Source organism: Python bivittatus, unplaced genomic scaffold, assembly GCF_059951505.1.
Source record: "Python bivittatus isolate LINGU-HERP-01145 unplaced genomic scaffold, Pbiv_v1 ctg000330_np1212, whole genome shotgun sequence".
Classification (NCBI taxonomy): Eukaryota; Metazoa; Chordata; class Lepidosauria; order Squamata; family Pythonidae; genus Python; species Python bivittatus.
The window spans coordinates 55,810,353-55,831,970 of NW_028277058.1; the positions used below are offsets into that span (position 1 = coordinate 55,810,353).

A 21,618-nucleotide genomic window follows, 5' to 3' on the forward strand; every position below is an offset into this window, starting at 1 on the left:
CTTGGCCAAATTAAGATTACTTTTTAATGTAATTGCTATCTACTCCTTTCTTGTATTTAGCAGCAGTTAAATATATTTGTTTGTTTTTTTTAATTAGAAAAAAACACACCTACTCATATCCTCTGCTATGACCATTAATGCATTTTTCTGTCTGATGGTGATTCTTCAATGATGGTACATCACACACTGGCACAAAAGGCTCTTTGAGCATTTGAAAAGGCTTGGGTGTGTTTATATGAACTAGGGGAGCAGAAAGGCTTAAACATCCTTTTCAGCCATGTGTATAGGTAGCTGAAAGAGCAATTCTGGAGGACAGGAGAGGCAACAATTGTGTTTATTCAGATGCTTTCCTGTAACCCCTCCCAGTGCAACTCCATTCTCATAGATGTAGCTGTGTGTAAGACTAATGTAAAATACATCATATATTTGTTTTCGATCCTAAAGCTAACTCAGCACATTTAGTGTTAACTTCTACAGTCAAAAACATTTTCAGATCATTAGTTGGTCTGTTAAAATGGATCTTTGGAGAAACATTTGCTTTTATCAGTAATTAACTTGTTAATCAGTAACTTAAACGCTGCAAAAGCAATAAGGCAATAAATTATGGGGTATCAAAGGAAGCTATTTTAGTATTATTTATTCACATATCCTGTTTTTTCAGCCAAGATGGGCTGCAAAGCACTTGCTGAAAACCACAGCGTAATATATTTGGATATTATGGGATAATAGAGGTTTTGAAGGCAACTTTAGATGATCCCTTGCAGTAGATGTTAAAATACAGATTCCAGATTCATCTCTAAAGAGAGGACTCATGAGGAGCTCACTGATGGTCAGGATGCTATGTTATAGAAGGAACCCTGCTAAGAATAATAATTACCTTTCAATGGGGACTTGCTCTGCTGTACAATCATATAGTTGGGGAGGGGTTAATAGTTCATCTAGGCTAATATGTTTGATACGAGATATCCAGAGTTAAAGCATCCTGTGCCAGCATATCCAGGAGGGGTGAAAATGGGCCACCTAGCACACACAGCATCGCAATTCAAGCTCTATCCCTTTTTTACAACGTACAAAAGGATCAAGACTTGCATCATGGTGATCTCTCCACCATCTTGCCTATTTTGACTTCACCCTGTGGACAGCCTTGTTCCCAACATACCGCTGTGAAAACCTTTGGTTAGGAAGAGGCCACCATCTTTCTAGATGGTTCTGTTGCCAAAGTTTATCAGTTTATCTTGTGGTGGTAAAAGGTACCCCCCATACATATGTATGTTGCATTCACTACCTAACTTATGAGATACCCCCTTCCCCCCATACATATGAACTGATGAAAGTGCCCTTGTAGGAAAACATTCAAAGCAAGCTGAATTGACCTTGAGTGGTGACAGGGAGAAGACTCAGTCAGGAACCTGTAAACCGGATTGTTTCTATTCATTGACCATATCTCAAAGGTAGTACAGCTAGCATGTTGACCTAGTAGGAAGGGATAAATAATAATAATGTCACACGGGTGGGCTTATCTAAAACATTCAAGCGTCACACTGTAATTTCCATTGTGTCTGCCTTTATCTTATCTTTGCAATGTAGTGGGCTAACGATATACAGTATAAGCTCTAGTTCTGCTTTTTCTCATCGGTGTTGAGCAAAGTGCAAAGCTTTGCTGGGAGCCCAGTATACTGTATTATTGATTGCATGCAAATAAAAGTATGTTGTATCTTCAAAGTGATTTGGTTACTTTGGGTGAGCCAGTCTCTGACCACAACAATCCTGATGTTCAAATAAAGTCTACCATGCACACACACATACGCAACAGAGCGTTCTTTTCATGGCTGTCTTACACACTTCATTTAATCTATAATGAACTGAGAAAAGACTCTCCAATCTATCTGCTTACATAATTTATCTTGTTTTCCATTAATCTGGTCTTTAGAAAAAAATGTGGCATCCTATTGTTGATTTAATAATAAATTAAAAACTATCCCTATGTAATTGCAGAGAGGCAGATATCAAATCCGATCTAAAAAAAATCAGTGCTTATTTCTTAATTCATCTACTATTACATCATTTTTTCTGGTAATAACCCACAATATCTCTAGGCATATTCTAAATTCTGAAGACCCAGGTCAAATGCTCAGCTGATTTCAAAATCCAAAGTGCAAGCAAAATTCAAATAACAGCGATTAATGTTACTGAATCAGCAAATAACAATTTTGGATATAATTTTAATTGGCTAGAGAGGTAGTTGCTTACTGTGATAAATAGTTTCCAAGGGGGCAGATTCTTTTGAATATTGTTTTTACATAAGGAGAAGCATTTTTTCTAATGTTAATGGTGAATCAATCTGTCTATCAAGCCATCCATCACATGTTTTGGGGTTTTCATGCAATAATTAATGTAAAGTTAGGTAGCTTTGAGTTTGTTGGACATTAATATTGCATCTGGTTTTAATATTGCCATGTAGCTTTGCAGCTCCTTCTACCCATTCGTTATGGTTTTTCGGACCGGTGGGTGCATGTCCTCATTCTGCTTGATGGGTGGTTTGAAAGAGACAAGGCTGGAGACAGGAGCGCCCTGGTGATGGGAAGGCAGAGAAAAAAGTCAAGATGGCTGTCATGACCATGTGGTTGAAGCCACATCTTTTGATATACATCAGCAGGGTTCACACGCTGCTTTTTCGCATCCTAAAGGGTAGGGCTTCAATCCCACAATTCCAACTGACATTTTTGACCCCTAGCTGGAGGTGAAATCATGTCATCAGAATGGACAGAGGACTTTAGTATCGCTCACAGAGTTTCAGTTCCATATGATGGCTTTTTGAGTAGCACCGGCCCAAATTCAGCTGTGCGCTTGAGATGTTGCTAGGTAGGGTGGTCTAGTGCTTTGGAGTGCCTAAAAGAGGTCACGTAGTACCTCCAGCTCATTAAAGCAGCCATGCCGTTTCTTGGGAACGTATTTAGTTCATTTGTTCAATTAAGGAATTGCACCTCTGCCCTCTGCAGCTGCCAGGTGATCCCAGGAAAAAGACCCACCTGGATTAAGAAGTTGCAGACAGGCTCCATGCATGGCCCGGCACAATCTGAAGCCCCTTTTTGCCTTCAAATCTGAAGCACTGTGCAACCATAACGATACATACAATCTCATGGTTTATCTGGAGAAGGGTAAGAGCTCAGCCCAACTTGGGGTAATTCAAACTCCCCATCTCTGCCTTCACTAAATTCACTCGGAGCATTCAATGCTCAGGCCCATAGTTGTCTGTGAGATGATCTATCTTATTTAACGATTGTCTTGAGAAGGATACATTGAGCAGACAGACAGGAAAAATGAGCTTGAATCAGACACTTCAATGGCTGCCTTATATTTATGTTAGGTATAAGTCATCTGGAACAGTACAGAAAATGCAGAAGTTAATTCCCAAGCCAGCCATCCCAGTGTTGTTGTTTTTTAATCAGTGTCAGGAAAAACCAAATTATGATATCCCTACAAAACCTATTGGAAATGCTGTTTGGAGATAAAAGCTGGGTTGTATCAACTTTTGCTTAGGTGATTTCGCATGGACACACTTACAGGCTCTGAAAAGTTTTCGATCCAGAATAAAACTAGCCATATACAACAGAGAGTGTGCAACAGTCCTGGAGTACCCTTAGGGTTACATGACTATAAAATATTCTTAAAGAGGGGGGTACTGACCTCTGCTCCCCAAAACAGCCTAATGAGGGCCGAGCATGTTCACCAATTACAGAAGACCAGCTGGTACTTGGAGCAGGGAGCCACAGAAGATCCAAACATTGCAAAAGAGGGCAGGGCTAGCCAGCTCAAACCCTGAGTGGGAACGTTCTCTTTATGGCCCACAGCTGTCAGTAACAAAGGCTACTTTGTGAAATTGCTCAGGGACCCAGAGGTCAAAAAGCTGTGAAAGCTAAATCAGCTATTTCGTCCATGCTACAGGGATGCGCCTGTGTTGTCCAGCAATATTCTGAAAAGTCAAGCCGAAAGAATTCTCGAGAGACAACTCAAAGCGTTTACCACAAAACTGTGCCAAGGTTCAGTTTTGGTTAGCTCTAGAGTTGTAAACTGACTTTCTGAGATATAATATCTACTCTGTATTGACGTAGGCAAGAGTAGTTTATGAGTCTATGAGTGGGGCAGCTCTTGGCTTGGCAAAGTTTCTGTCTCCACTAGACTCTGTGTCTTTATGCTAGTCCAATGTTCTCCCTTTAGGAATCAAGTTCTTGAAAACTCCTGTTCTTCAGGGATTGCATTGTCTGTTTCTCTTTCCACCAGGATACTGGTAAATTACATTTCCACATTTGCCAGCAAAGACAAAGCAAGATAGGTTCACACTATATACTCCAGTGTCATTAGCTTAAGCACATCTTGACCATTGGCTGTTTGAGTATTGATGGACTCCAAACAGTTCTTTTGTAGATTCTTGGAGTGAAGTGAATATGTCCAAGAATGCTGACTGTGGAACTTCTATATATACAGTATATATATTTCTAAAAAAAAAAAACAGCCCAGTTTAGTCATTACGCACATAGGAAGAAAAAGCAATAACTTTATAGCTCAGCAGCAACTTTTATGATAGGATGCTGAGGGTTGCAGGTTCATTGCTGGACATCTCTTTAAGCACAAATGAACAAGTGTGGAAAATATCATTCCCTTTTGCATTCCTTCTTTTTTCATCTTTTTTCAATGTCATTTTTGTTGAGTTTTATAAAGAGTACCAATAATTCAAAACAAAACATACTAATTTTATTCCAAACTGAATACGGTAAGAAAAGAACACTAAATAACATCAACTAAACAATAAGAACTTAAAAGAACACTAAATAATATCAACTAAAAATAGAAGAAAAAAAGAGGAAGAGGGGGAAAAAACTTAAAAATTAAAGACATAAAAAACCCAACCTCCCCTTTCAATTCGATCATCATTTCTACAACAGTAAAATAATACTATCCAAATTATTTAAATTAGTTTTAAACAATACATTAATCCCAGATCATACAGTATCATATTGAGCAATCTTGCCTCCTGCTGCTAAAGAGGTAATAAAGTATAAGAGCCAAAAATTTTCATTAGCCAACCTTTAAGTGACCAGCGACATTCACAGAATATATAATCTCCTTTTCTGCAACAGTCCAAATGGGATATTTCCAAAGCTTTTTATAAATAGATAAATTTCCAGTTTGGGGGATGTAATTCAACAGCATATTTACATCTTTAAACCTTTAACTTTCTCCCAATAATTGGTTCATCATCATAATAACATCATATAATAACCAGAAAGGATCTAACATTGGACAAGATCAACATTCTTTCAAATTTATACATCTTCAGTATAAAGAGGATGATAAGCAACATCTATTAAGAAGCCCAGTTAACCCCCAATATTTTTCTTGAACCAACCATATTTGTTTGTTGATTGCTGGAAATACACTTAATGTATTTTAAATCATGAGGCCATTTATTAAAATATAGGATATTCCAGTCCTCTGTTTCCAGTTTTCTAATATTATTTGAATTTAGTTTGCTAATCTTTTATCATGGTTGATACTATTAGGTTGTTGGGTGAGCTTCATGAAAAGCCTTTACCAAGTCATTCAAAGTGACAAGAGGCTGCTAAAACATCCAAACCAAATACCATCTTGCCTCCTTAATTTTTTCAGCAGCTGTAATATAACGGTGAGCTGTAATTGTATCATAGGGAAGGGCAGTGACAGGAATTTCAGCCCTTGAAAGGGAGAGGATTAAGTTTAGAGATGCATTAAGTCTACCTACTTTGGACACATTATGGGAAGATCCAGCTGAAGAAGGCTTTAATACTGGGAAAGGTGGAAGGAAAGAGAAGAAGAGGACGACCAGTAGCCTGGTGGATGGACTCAGTTTCAGAGGCAGTGAGTGCATCATTGGAATTGCTGAAGGACCAGGTTAGGGACAGATCATCATGGAGAAAATCTGTCTATGTGGTTGCTAGGAGTCGAAAACAACTTGATGGCACATAAGCAATCAAGTCTACTAGAAGCTTAACATCCTCCTTTTCTTTCAGTTCATCCCAAAACTTGATCAGAAAGAGTGCTGGTGCAATCATGGGGGGCACTACTTACAAAAGGGGACAACCACCAGTACAAGAAACATAAAAGCTCTTCCAGTATCTGGTCAACATCACTTCAACATGCTTCATTGAAGAAGGCTTTTGCATGTGTTTGCTTTCAAACCTGTGCCCAGTTCATACCTTGAAGGAAGATTTTGTAAATGTCCTGTGGAACAGCGCCTCTGCCCATTACATCCTCTACTGCACTATCTACAATGAAATCTGGCAAAATATTGATGACAAACAAACTCAAAGGGTCAGATGTTGAATGACCAAACTAATTCCTTGTGGATGGGATTCCAACTGTTGCTACCTTTGTTGTGCTTTCTTTTAAACTTAGAAAAGTTTAACCTCTTGATTTTAGTATTGGTTCCTTCTTAACTCAGTTCTCTTGCATGCCTTTTCTTTGTTTTTTTTTGTTTTCTCTTTCTTTTATTATGTTTACTAATTTCATTCTTTTTTATCCTATGTAATGTTATAACCTGGGGTCACAACAATGGATTGATTGATTGATTGATTGATTGAGGGGGCATGGGGCCAAGAAGCAGTCCAGAAGTAGCATGTGGATATTGTAGACAGTGTTAAACTAAGTGGTGAGATCATATTTTTCCTGGTGTGATGCAGCCTCTGATGCCCTGGAGAAGATATAACAATCGAATATCTGCACCCAGAGGAAAGAACGTTTTTCTCTGCTGAAAAGATCAAAGGACTCAACCAAACTGCTGAAGAAAGCTTTGAGTACAGCATGCTCTACATTGGATACTAGAAAGGCTGGTCCCCTTCAACTCAAAGTTACCTTCCACAGGAGTCTCCAGAATGCAACAGCTCTACCACAATAACAAAACAAGCAGCACAACGTCATAACACAAGCTCTGCATCTTATCCTGATGTTGCAGGCATGGACCTCGGGAGTTGGAGCTTGCATCCCGTTATTGTGATGCTCGTTTTCATCCCCTTCTTTTCCACCCATGTTTCTTTTCTGAGGAGCAATTGTGTAAATTGCTCAGTAGGGTTGGCAGAAAAGTTCTTTTTGACCTATGGCCATTTATATCTGCTGGGATCAGCAATGGCTTTTAAAAGTCCTGGGGAAGGGCCTTTCTTATCCCTCACTAGTTAATGTTGGGGATGTATGCAGTGTTCAGTGTTTTGTTAACCAAATGAGGGAACACTACCTTTCTTCAGGTAAAGAAGAACACCTAACCCAGGCAGGGATGAACCAGGGACTAAGAGGACGGAGTGTTTACAGAAGCTAAAAAAGAGGCATCAGTTTAATAGATAAAGACATAAATAGCAGGCAGGACAAGGATACAAAAATGGATGAGGTAATAATCAAAATTATGCATGGAGCCAGAACTTCTATGTTTGTTTCCAGGTTAGGGAGAGTGAGTGAGTAACAGTGTTCAGTCTGCATTAAGGTTTATATACAAGGGGTTTTGGTGCTTACCAGAAAAAAGAATTTAGGGGGCTGAACTACATGTGTGTGTGTCTGTTTTTGAAAGAGAGAACATTTGGAAATCAGAAACCATCCTATCCTGGATTAAACTATTGGACTATTTCATCTGGCATTCATCTGACATTGCTACTTTAGGCCTCAAGGTGAAATTTTGCTTCCTTGGGTTTTCTTTTTCTTTTTACTATGTGAAGGATTAAACCAAAGATTTTTTTTTAAAAAAATAAGAAAAACATCAGAAAAATATTCCACCCAATTTTAATTGTTTTTTCAGTCTTCCAGGGGGGGAAAAAAGATTTCCATAGTAACACGGTGATAGAGTGCTATTTTCCATGGTAATTATTGTTTCTCCTGGTACTGACGTATCTTCCCTGGGACTCAAATTATGCATTTCAGCAGAAGCTGCATTTCAAATTAACAACATTGAAGAGTATGTGTAGTCTGTTCCATCTGAAAGCATGCCAGCTGTTCTTTATGAAATGCTATACTGCTGGATGCAAGCACATTTTAAGGACATTGCATTGAAAGGTGCTGAATTAAACTTGCTAAAGAATCATAGACCATGATTACTTGGGGAAACTGATGTTGACTGTTGACATAGGTTGTTCATTTACGGCAGTGTTTCTCAAACTTGGCAACTTTAAAATTGTGGATTCAACTCCCAGAATTCCCCAGCCAGCCATGCTGGCTGGGGAATTCTAGGAGTTGAAGTCCATACATTTAAAGTTGCTGAGTTTGAAAAACACTGATTTAAGATTTGGTTTACAGTAGGTCATGGTTTGTTTAGAGGGAGTTCCCATGCAATATAAGAATAAACCATGGTTGATAAACCAGAGTTACTAGGTACACACCACTTAGTCAAAATCTAGCCTAGCATAATATGCGAATCCAATCTCTGCATCCCCCTGATCTGTTACAAATAGATGTATTACTGTGGGGGTGGGGGGGGCTGGCTTACAATGTGGTTACATTTAGACCATCCTCTTTAGCACTCTACTTTTCTACACTCACCTGCTCATATGTCAACTTTCCATACAAGATTTATTTATTTATTTATTTATATTTCAGATTTAGATACCACCCATCTCATAAAAAGTGACTCTGGATGGTTCACAATAAAACAGCAATAAATATTAAAATACAATAAAACAATATAAAATACAGTAAAAATAGGATAAAAGCCTATTGCTTTATTATATGTGTGCAGTTCATTAGATTAAACCCCATTCATTCATTCATTCATTCATTCATTCATTCATTCATTCATTCATTCATTCATTCATGTAGTTTACTGTGTGAAACAACCATATACAGCATCAGTGTAACATTCATAGCATAACGTCCCAATCGGGGTCACAGTGACCATCGAATCCTCCAAAACTTTCTGAAATAACCAGGTCTTTACAAGCCTACAGAAGTTCATGAAGGAAGAAGCTACTCTCGCCTCCAGGAGCAAACTTTCATAGAAGGAAAGCCCCCATAGAGTGTGTCTGCTTTTGAGATCCCTCCCATGATGTTTCCTGATAGGTGGGGACCCTCATCAGGCAATTCCTGTTGGGTAGGATCGGTCAGGCAGATTCTATCCAGAATAAGCAGTTTCAGAGGTACCCAGGTCCCATGCCATATAGGTGTTACAGGAGTTTTAGATGTGGAAAAAGCCATCCTAAAATGGAGAAGGGACCAGGTGGGTCTCCCTGGGTATAGAGTTCCATTGAATATTACTGTTGCATCCATTCATCATTGTGAGTATTTAATTTGAAGAAGTCATCTTGGCTGTTCCTTTCCCCAATTTTAGTGCTTAGATCAGCGTTTCTTAAACTTTCTGCTCTCAGGATCCCTTCCCACTTTTAAAAATTATGGAGGATCCCCAAAGAGCTTTAGTTTGTATGGGTTATATTTATCAATGTTTACTGTATCAAAAATGACAATAGACCCATTTGTAGGATATTTATTGAATCATGTAAAAATAACAATATTAAACCCGTTAGATATGAATATAGTTAAAATATTTCTCATGAAAAACCTTTATTTTTTGAACGAATGAAAAATAATGAGAAAAGTGACATTGTTTTAACTGTATGCAAATACCTTTAATATCTGGCAAATAATTTCGATTTTGTGGACCTCTGAGAGGGTCTTAGGGGACCCCCTCACACTTTAAGAAACACTGGCTTCAATTAAGACTAGTGAAAAAAGACCAAAAACAAAAACTAGCCCACTCATATAGAGATGTATTACACACTTAGGGAAGTTCCCCCCTGCCCCAAGTTAAATAATTTCCCTGCCTAAACAAACAAGGGTCCAAAACAGCCTAATTGACAATCGAAAATTGATTGGGGAGGAACAGAATGCAATGGAGAGGCTGAAATTCTGACGTTGCAGACAACATCATTTTGAGGCAGCACCCGTGTTTATATTCCTCCTTTAAAAACAAGCAACCTGAAACTCTCTATTATATTCACAGTCTGTTATCTTTGGGTAAGAAATGAAGTCATCATCTATATTTGTAAAGTTTCATTTCATGTCTGTGCCTGTCTTGGTTATAGGGTCTTTAGGAAATTATAGGTCCTTTGCATTATTATAGTCTGGAATCCTGCTTTTTCAGCATCTAAAAAATGATATAAACTACCTGGATGTGATTTTCCAAAAGTCTCACAGAGTTTGGCAAGCTTACAGACAAAGGGAACCAAGATTTATTCCCTGCAGAAAGAGGTGTTTGGATTATGCCCAACTCCCAGACAGCGGGACATGGAATTTATTTCACAATTCAAACCCCCTGCAAAATCTTGAGCTGATGAATTGCAGGATAGGTTGAAGCCCACCAGGTCTAATGAAAGATGAGATGGGACTGGTGCCAGCGCTGCCATATTTCAGCTGCACCCTACCATCCCACCCCCAAATGTCCAGCCCATCCTTTGCATTACTCAACCAGGCCTCCAGCTGCTGTTGGAAGCAGGTAGAGGAAAACCAAGAAGACTTGGAAAAGGAATTTAGCAGTTAGCAATTTGTGAATTAAGCCCAGGAAAGGAAAAAAAGTGTTAGAAAGAAACTTAAGGTGTCTCCATGTTGATTCACTTTGAGAAGAGGGAGGAAGGGAAAACATTATCAAGCTTTCGAGATTCTGTTACATCCATAGAGCTCTAGGATTTCTCATGGAGTCCTACCTTGAAAGACTGACCTCAATCTTGAAAGCCTGATAGTCTTTTCCCTTCCCAGTCTCCAAGCTGAGGCTGTGACCCTCCCAAGTATCTCCAGGGTTGCTATTGGAGTTTGATGTTTCATTGGACCGAAGGAGAAAACTATGTAATGCATGGAGAAAGAGGTATCAGTTGTATTGAATTAAGTAAATTAAATTGGAATTATTTTAAAATGTAAATTAAAGCAAAAATAGCTTTTATCCTGGCCAGTTCTTTGTCCTCTCCTCAGCTATTTTTTTCCAGGGTGTCCTGCAGTGTGGCCCTTGGTCCAAAAAGGTCTAAATATGCTGTTCTGTGGCACTGTAAAAATACTGCACTCCTTTGCTTGTTGGTATTATGGGACATTAAAAGTGTAAGCAGTCTCCCCCCTCACACTGGTCAAAATATTAACAACTCAGCTATATAAACCCACCAGGTTTTCTTTTCTGCCCCCATCCATTTTTTATTTTCCTTACTGCATTTAACTTTTAAATGGCAAGCACTATGGTGTGTGCATTAGTACTTATTTGTGAAATAAAGCCAACTGATGGTTGTTTTTTTGCGGAAGAAGAGTTCCTTGGCACAACCTGCAGAATGGTTCTGTTTCTATAAATATGCGGTCTTTTCCCTGTACTTAGATACTTCATCTTTTCAAAGTATACTATATCTGTTTCTTCATTGAAGTACAGGATGAGGTTATAATTTTGTAACTGAAGAGTAGCCCTTGCTGAATTTCCTGGCTGTCTTGCTTTCTCTGGGGGTGATTTTTCTATTATCGGTGATCTCTGTTTTGTTAAGATATATTTTGGGGACATCCAAGCATCCTGTTCTGCAATTCACATTCGGTTGCGTTAAAAATTATAATCTGGTTGAGACTCCTGGAAGTCTCTGGAAGCTATCTCGAAGGTTGGAGAGTGACATGCAGCTTTGGGGAGTCAGGTTATTTGTGCCTGTCATGGCCTGTAGTTTGTGTTGTTAGACAACTGTGAGCAGGAGCTCTTGGTGCATAGCACCACCCGCTTCCAAAATGAAGCACCCTGCCAGGGGCTGCCCACTAAGTCTCAAGACTGCATAAAAATAAATCTTCAAGTTGAGATTGAGCCCCATAACTTCATTGACCCATTATGTTCTTGGCAACAACACTAAAAAGATTTGGCATTGCATTTTAGGGCTGAGAAGCAATGGAGTAATCTATTGCTTGAGATACCTCCTGGGTTTGTGGAGGAACAGCCACTCTTTCAAAAACAGCCTCATTCTCCCAGGAAAGGGCTAAAGCCATAAAGACTTAGCACGCTGGAAGTCACTGGAGGGGGGACTAGCAGTGATGTCTGCAGAATCTGGTGGTTTCATCAAAATGACAGACTCTGCATCATGATGTCATGGCCCAAACTCTGTCGGTTACATGATGTGTATATGACATCATGCCACTAATACCAAAGGGCAGACTTTGCATCATGGGGCACATTTTGTCATTTGGTTCCCCTTGCCACTCACCCCAGATGCCAGCGTGGACTGGGGTTGGCAAAGACAGGGGCTAAATTGGTTGGAAACCTGACTGGGAATGTCCCTAATTCCTTCTCTTCTTGCAGGCCTTCCTTGTCCAAGTATTATCCTTGACAGTAATCAAAGCCAAAAAGGTGTCAGGGAGAATGTGTAGACACCTTACCTGTTGGCATCCTCAAGAAGCTGCATCTTTTTCTGGGCTCACTGTTGCAACCTATTCTGAGAAGTCCTGTTTGACTTACAGGTGCTGAGTGGTCAAGTGGATAAGCTATTAACAGCAATCAGGGATAAGGCTAGTTACAATGATTCACAGTACGCATTGAGATATAGGCATTTCACAGTCTTGAGGAGTGTATAAAAAGGATGATTTTAAGCTACCCATACTTGTGGCCAGATGAAGGTCAATCTTAGTTGAGCTTCATCTGACATGTAACGTCTTCAGTGGTGGGGGAAAGATGCAGCAATGCTGAGATGCATTGGAATGACAGTGGAAAAACAGGGAAATTTGAGGGTAAAGAACAAGGAAGAAGAAAATATAGAGGTAGATATGTCACAGACCTAGGAAGCCGACACCATTACAGACCTAGGAAGCCCTTTAAACCAACAGCACAGTCTTCACCACTGGTGAAGGTACAACATCTACAGAGGCCATTGAGTTACTTTCACTGGTCTTTCTGGAGCCGAGATACCTTCCCTTGGATGGCTCTTCTCCTTCATAGTCTGTAGCTACTTTGCAGTCTTTAATTAAAAGGTAGTAGTATTTCTCTCTGCACGTGAAGCAGACCTTTAAAGAAAGAAGTGAGAACTGTGCATCATGGCAGAAGCTGGGGATTTTAGGGCTGCTAGATCTGGGCTGCAAAAATCTGTAAAACCATTGGATGGAAGCAAAGAGAAACAGGAAACTCTAACTAGATCTAGGAACCCTAGAGATTTGAAATAGTGGATTTGGGAAGATTCCTTTGTTGCTTTCTTACGCAGCCAAGCTCCTCCCTTTGCCACTGCATTATCTGTTTCCTGGCTGGTTGTCAGCTTCTGATGTCTTCCTGGTGGGAACAGAACTCTGTCTGTTGCAAGCTTTCCAAGCAAGATAGCTTCTCTCTGGCTGGTTGGGGGCCATTCAGATGTCCTGTTACTGTAAATCCCTTTTTGAGAAGAAAGCTGTTTCTCCAGGAGTTTTTGCACGTGACAGTTGGAGGACATTTGGCCTAGAGAGCTCTTACCATAGAGTTATGAGGCAAAGGCTTGCCCAGTGCCATGGATGTACCTTGAGAAACGTCCGCTGCATTGCTGTGAACCTGTATGTGTGTGCAACAGTGTATGTATATTTATTTGCCCACAACTTGTTTCCCTTTAGTATGAAAGGAGAAAATCATGGGTCTGTCTCCTTCCTCCAATATCTCCCATGCCTTCCCTCCCTCCTGATCCTCAGCTATCACCACTGTCAACATCCTAAGGCAGTGTTTCTCAACCTCAGCAACTTTAAGACGTGTGGACTTCAGCTCCCAGAATTCCCCAGCCAGCATGGCTGGCTGGGGAATTCTGGGAGCTGAAGTCCACACGTCTTAAAGTTGCTGAGGTTGAGAAACACTGTCCTAATGCAACATGGCCCCCGATCTTCCCAGTGTCTTCTCTCCTATTAGCTATCACTGCTGCCAAGGCCTTACTGTAGTGTGACTCACCAGCCTGTCCATTAATTTTCTCAGCACAACTGGCCTGCTGAAACCTCCTCCGTCCCCCCATCTTTCAGCACCTTCCTTCCCTTCAGCCACTGATCCCTTTGGCCTTTTCCTATCCCCAGTCACCGCTGCATAAAACAAACAGCTCTGTTTCATTCCATGCACATCCCCCAAACACCTGAAATGTATGTTTCAGTTTGGGTACAGAGCAAGCCAGGCCAGCTGCTTCATGCACAGAATGCCTCATGTGTCGACTGTTTTGTGCATCCCTAAAATAAAAAATAAAAAAATGCATTGCATCTGTATGAAGAAAAGTGCTGATAGAAGTAATATATTAGACTAGAAGGTGTAAAGGTTGAATTTTGTAATACAGGAAGCAAAGAACCTCAGAACCGACAAGATCACTATGTAAAAACAGCCCAGTGCCCTCCGGAGTTCAGTCTGTGAAGAGAACAGCAAAAATCTGTTAACACGAAAAGGCAGGAGAAAGAAACCTAGAATTTAAACCCTGGGGACTCATACACTCAATATTCTCTCTCTCTCTCTTCCTATATTTTATAGCAGTTGATCTTCTTCATAGATATTTCAGGTTCGGATTTGCAATTAAGAATTTACTTAACCTGCTGAGGCCTGTTAGCTGATTACTGAGTGTGGAGGGCCGGTGTCCCATGAATCCAGACGTCCTGGATTATGTTAAAGTAACAGCCCTGCTAGATCAGGCAACAACGGGTGGCAGATCGGAAGATGATATCCTCTTAGGCTGTTGCTTATTAGAAACGGGTATTTATCTCACATGTGATTCAAGAGATCTAGAGAGCTTCCCATTTTTTCCCTAGGCTCACTGAAAGCAATCAAAATTGGTGCCTATCCTCACTCTACCACCATCACAATCTGGTGGCCGTGAATTCCTTAATTCAGCTATATGTTACATCATACCAAAATGCAATATATACTGAAAAATTATCAAGTAGATGCAAGTACTTGCAAATATATATATATATATATATATATATATATATATATATATATATATTATGTTTTATTTATTTACACACACACACACACACACACACACATATATATATAAACACGTTCTTGTGCAAGATTTGCTTTTTGCCTGATTCACACATTTTTACCGAAATCGGCCAAAGGAACTTATGGTGGCAGAACTCAGAGGGAACTGAAATGGGGAAGTTCAACAAGCGCTAATTTTGGGAGCTAATTTTGGGAACCATTTGCTCTAGTGCCTGAGGAAACTGTCATTTGGGTTTACAAACTCAGCCTTCTCCAACTAGTGGTAGCACTGCATCTCCCAGAATTCTTAGCTGGGAGGGACCCTGAGAATTCTGGGAATCTCAATCTCTATATTACTGGAGATCTCTCAATGATGGAAGCTTCTTTGCTGACCTACCTGATAGATCTTAGTATTAGAATTTGTTCCTTGCTAAAACATGGCTCTTTTGATTTCTAGCTACAACCTGAATGTGAGGCCTTTCTTCAGGCACAGACTATACTCCACCATGAAGTTACAACCATGACTTCTAAAGATACCACATTCGAATGTGTGCAGAGAACACTTTTACTGAAGAACTGCAGAATTCATTTGGATTTTCTAAAATTGTACGAAGCAGTGAGTAGGGCAGAAATAGTACTCAAAGTATTCTACAGAGCTTAAGGATGCCAAGGAGCAACAGAGAATTAGAACAGAGACGGAGCCAATATGAGTGGAAAAAGTTGAATGCACAAAGCAAGTGGAAACCAAGTCCCCGTGCTGTAGTGTTAACAGTTTCTGTAGTAAATGAGTGTTAGGCTGTGTTAACAGCCTAAGGCAAAAAACTAGGAAAGACAGGAGTGGGTGGATAAATGGATTAAATACTGTTTGTGCTTACTTGAAGGCATTAGTTGATAGTGGAGAAAATAGATGAAAATAATGGAAGATGCTCTAGTGTTGACTAAGGAATTATCTTGGGCCATACTTGCCTTCTCACCTATGCAGGTGGCTTGGATTATCTTAAGAGGTTCTTCATACCAAAAAAGCAACATGGTGCCACCTCACATCCTGGGTCTAGTGCTTCCATTAGCTGGAAAAGACTTCGACGCAAGTAGTTTAATTAACCAGACAATTCTTAACAATGGATGTTCAGTGCTAGGCCACTGCTTGTGCTGCTGTTTCAGATCAAGGTCCGAGTCCCCTGTTGCTAGGAAGCTACAGCCCTGTCGACCAGCATTTCCTCGAAGACTCAAATGCCCCCACATGAGTCATTTTACCGATAGGCAGGTCTTTAGAGCAGTGATTTTGTGACAGTATTCATGCCACATGCTGAGTTTATTTTTGCCTAGGTTTTTATCTTCTGTCTTGAATCAACAATTACTTAACATGTTTTCCAGACATCTCTGCAGCTTCTTTAGGAACTGTCTAAGCCACAGAAAGGCCATGTTTTGATTTTGCAGTGTGACCTAGATTGACAGTGGAATTTTTAAATGGGCAGATAGAAGGGAATGCAGAGAGAGGAGACCAGCCTGCCAGCTGCTGTTCTCTGCAGCAAAAGAGTGTTCTTGCATTTCTGAGGAGGTCGGGCCATCTAAGGTGACTTTTTCTCCAAATGAGATTGTTTGTATATCACAGTTTCTCTCCTCTGCAGTATCCTGAGGAACTTCTACTTTGGATAGTGGTGTAATTGTAGGGAAGAGAACAGATCAGACAGATTTTGGAATACAGATATTCCCCAGTTTAAGAACGAGTTCCGTTCCCAAGGTCTGTCCTTAAGTCAAATTTGTATATAAGCCAGAATAGCATTATTGTATAATACTGTATAAGTAGTATTAAGTAATGAACTCAAACCATTGTGTATTTAACTCCAATCATTGTGTATTTAACTCAAATTTTGCTACAATAGGCTCTCTTCTTAACTATGGGTCATTCCTAAACCAGGTGTTCTTAACCCAGGGACTACCCATACGTTTACTGTATTAAGAGTACGGGGAGGGGGGAAAATTTAACACTTGTATTGGAGAGATTTAATAGAGGTACAAAATGTACAAGGAGTTGGACTGTGCTATGACTTCCAACCAGATTGCAAAACTTCATCTGTTGCTTTCTTTGGTAATTATAACCAGTTACGAGCAGGAATTGCAATTCTAATCTAAGATGAACCAACAAAAATGTTATGGCAATTGGTCATGCTCGGACAACAATGACTAGGAAAGGCTGGTCTAATCCCACAGTATTAGGGACAGATTCCTACATATTCATCATCATTGCAAATGATGTCCTTCAAATCTGCACCAGGAAATATATTTTCCTCAACTGTGTTGTGTCTCAGCTGTGGTGGGGACATGAAATGGCTAAAAACATGACCCCAGAAATCACCAGTTTTTATAAATTGTACTAGGCTCACATAAAGGCTAGGGGTGGATGTCAGTTAGAACTGTTAATGCCAGAAATCAAACTGAGGAATGACAGTTAATCTGTTTTTTACAGCTAAATGCAGCCTGAGTCTCTGAAGGCGTATGATGAAAATAAATAGTTCCATCACTGTGTTTGTGAACCCAGGAGTATCTGAAGGACCAGATGCTGTACTGGTTGAAATGGGATGTTATCTGACCACCAACCTGAATCCAGGTTTTTCTCAGAAAATAGCATTTGCACAGAAGTAAAACATGTCAAGTTCGAAATATGTGTGGCAGTAAGGCTTTATTATATAAAGAAAAGGCATGCATCATTTCACGTGTCCATACCCTTCTTCATCCAATTCATTATACAGATATATTCTTAGCCATACTTTCCAAGCCAATGATATTCTAAATTGGATTTGAGGGATAATAATAATATTTTTTCTAATCTCATTTTTTTTTGCTTTATTTCCCCAGCAATTCTTATCCTTTTCTTAGTGCTGTATGCCTCTTCCACCTCTCCTTGGTTGTATTCTTACAACATGATCAAGCCTAAAGCTGGCTTTAAAAATCTGTTATATTTCATAGCATACCATGCTCAAAGAATACTCCAATGGTTCCAGCCATTCCCTCTTAGCCCTAGGAAGAAGACAGTGGCAAGCCACTTCCAAAAATGTGGCTAAGAAAATATCAGGGACTTGTCCAAGCAGTTGCCAGGAGTCAAGAATGACTCAATGGCACCCCCCCCCCCCAAAATAATCCTAATGTAACATGCTGTGTGAACCTGGCCAGTCTGGGCCTGTGACTTGCAGCCCTTGAAAAAATGTGCGTATCCTGGATTCTAAAAATTACTATAATGAAATTTGTTAACACTTAATTCTCAGAGAGGAAAGACGAGACAGTGTGATTCTGTACGGTCTAGATTCAATTCATTGTTTAAAAATGGAATCACAACATTGACAAAAATCGAAGGAAGTTATATAATGTAATAGCCTGACATCTGCTATTGAGAGAGAGAAAGAAAGGGATATAATTTCCATGTTTCGCTCTTTTTTTAAAGTTTCTAGATTAATTGCTAGTGATATTTTTCATTTTTCCCTATTTCCTAGAGCTTTTTCTCCTTTGTTTCGTCTCTCTTTTTTCTAAATAGTTTAGTATAGGCTTTTTTCTGTCTCTTTCTTCAGCATATGAGTTTTTTAATGCAATGGATATGATTTCTTTTTAAAGCAATATAGTTTTAATATGAAAGTAATATATATTGGTATTCAGTTTATGTATAATACCACAAACTACTACATTTTTAAAAAGAAATTTTAATTGTAATGTTTTTGAAGTTAAATAAAATAATAAAAAATTGACTTGTAGTCACCAGTTCAAAACACTAAAAATGTAGGACAGAAACAATGGTTTATAAGCTTGAAATAAATCACAGCTGTCTTTAAATCAAGACGCACATATGGCAAACATGTCATGTTTGGGAATTTCCATAGGAAAATTTGGCCCCATTGCTTTCTAGACTGCTGCAGACCCTGCATTAATTATATGGGTCCTTAATTTGGTTTCATATATTTGTACTCTCATCAAGTAAAGCGCACTTTTCCTCTTTCTTAATTTAAATTTTAATTCTTGATTGGGTAGACAGAGATGGCTAGAAAGCAACTTTCTCTGGCCTGGCACTATCCTGATATGGAATTGAATTATAATTACCATAAGCCCACCAGCTAACTCATTTACTGTTCCATATTGTCCCTAAAACTGAATTGCTAAATTTGATCCGACACATTTCATGTGACAAGGGCCATGCAAGCAAAGAAGCAATTGTGGAGTTCTTGGTGCTCTCTGATCTTGCTTGTTTGTTTGCAGACATTTCATTACCCAACTAGGTAGCATCATCAGCATCAGTGAGTGTGGGTTTTGCTGCCTGTTTATGTATAGTAGCTCGGAGAGCACCAAGAACGGTTCAACCCTGAGCTACATATATTCTCTTCCATTGGAAAGAAGTAATTCCCATCTTAGCACAACTTTTATTAAGATTGTAATTCTCCCTGGGATGCATCAGGACTCCCCTATTGAGGTCACAGAGAGAACTTCAATTTCGGAAATGAAACCTGATATCAAAAGCTCCTTCTGTGCCCTCTAAGCCTTTCTGATCTCAGAAAGAAGACACAATAGGAACAAGAGCTGTATTTCTTGGGTCCAACAGCCCTGGAACTGACACAGATAAATTCTATCTCAATATTAAAATAGGAACAGAATCCCATTTCAAAGATGACTGGAAGATGAGGAACAGCTGAAGATATCTCTGCTTCCCCCAGTGCTACCAGAGCTAGCCAATTCAGTATCCTTCAGGAGCTTGAGGCTTCGGATCATGTCCAATGGCAAGGGACTGTGGGAGTTGTAGTCCAAAACTCTGAAATCTCCAAAATAAGTCACTTCTCATTTTCACTGATTACCACTGAAGGGCAGGGCTCACAGAATATACCAGATTAAACTAAAATAGGAATCACGATATAATGGGAAATTCAGCTCTTAGCATGTTCTTTGAACAATGCCCTAATTTGGTAAGACTACTTAGAGATATCCAGGCCACATCCAGCAAAAAGTTGGAGTTCTTGTTGTTGTTTGGATTCTTGCAGCTTGGATGTGATGGCTCGGTCTTTAAGCTATAGTATGATTTATTTGGACACAGTAATGTTATGTAAAGGCAGGATTGGCATTTCCTTAATCCAGGTTTAGGGTTTAGCATGTTGGGTGAATATAATCTGTGGGACAATTCAGGCTATCAGGCTATAGCTTTTGGGGCTCATAGTCTTGAATTCTCTTTAAGCTGTTGGTGTTTTGCCCATCTGCTGAGTTGGGACTAGTGCCTATTGAAAATGCGATTATCCATTTTGCTTTGGAGAATTGGATTGTGAACAGCATCCATTTTTCAGGAAACCCTGTGGCTTTATTGACAGTGTTGGCACTTATGGATGCTTCAAGTTTAGCTCCTTCTGTTGAGATTCATCTGCCTAAATGGCACATTATATGAATGGAGAATGAGGAAAGAATTTGTGATAGGCCATTGGAAACTCATTTATTAAAGCCCAAAAGATCTATCACACCAAAGATTAAAGGCAAAAACTACAAAAGGCATGAGAACTAGGATGATGGCTTTCTCCATTTCTATAAACTCTGCAGAATGGAAGTTTTTTTTTGTTTTTTTCCAGTGAGGTTAAGATGTACATCATTATTCAAGGCAACCATTAAATAAACAAATGTTTATTTAAACTTGTTTGTCATCTGTATTGTCGAAGGCTTTCACGGCCGGCATACAATGGCTGGTATGGGTCTTCCGGGCCCTGTGACCGGCATCTTCAGAGTGCAGGAGCACAGACAGGAGCAGTTCTCTCTGTGCCCAGGGTGATGTGACCCTTTTGTGGGTATTTATAGAGATCTGAGGGGGTGGAAGGGGGGATTGGGGGGTGGGGGGTGGGGGGTTACTGAGTGGCTGCTTGTTTGGGTGTCAGAATCTGTGTGTATCTTCCTGGGAATTAGGCAGGTTTTTTCTTCTATTGAGTTGTTAACGAGGGGCTGCTGGGGGTGATTAGCAAGTTCATTGTGTGAACTGTTCACAGGTCCTGGTGGTTGAGCTGAGTTCCTTGACTTTTTGCAAGCTGTATTTTTCAGGATTGGTAGCCAGGTTTTGTTGATTTTTAGACTCTCCTCTTTTTTATTGAAGTGGTATAGTGGCTATACCAGGAAGCCACTGAGTTTCACAAACACCAGCACAGCTTCAATAAAAAAGAGGAGAGTCTAAAAATCAACAAAACCTGGCTACCAATCCTGAAAAATACAGCCTGCAAAAAGTCAACGAACTCAGCTCAACCACCAGGATGTGTGAGCAGCTCACCCAATGAACATACTAATCACCCCCAGCAGCCACTCGTTAACAACTCAATAGAAGAAAAAACCCTGCCTAATCCCCAGGAAGATACACACATATTCTGACACCAAAACAAGCAGCCACTCCTTAACCCAAACCCCACACCCCCCAACCCCCCCACCACACACCCCCAATCCCCCCTCAGATCTCTATAAATACCCACAAAAGGGTCACCTCATTCTGGGCACAGAGAGAACTGCTCCTGTCTGTGCTCCTGCTCTCTGAAGATGCTGGTCACAGATGCTGGCGAAACGTTAGGAAACAAAACTTCCAGAACACGGCCACACAGCCCGGAAGACCCACACCAGCCATTGTTTGTCATCTCTTTTGTACAAAGCAAAATCAGCAAAGTCATGTGATGGGTACAAATAGGAGGGCAGATGGGTCTGGCCACCAAAGGAAA

General features: G+C 39.9%; 1 protein-coding gene across 1 annotated transcript in view; it reads left to right on the plus strand.

Annotated features, from left to right (window-relative positions):
* Positions 1 to 21,618, plus strand: part of ST8SIA1 (ST8 alpha-N-acetyl-neuraminide alpha-2,8-sialyltransferase 1) — a 67,896-nt gene that overhangs the window by 39,867 nt on the left and 6,411 nt on the right. The window lies entirely within an intron of this gene.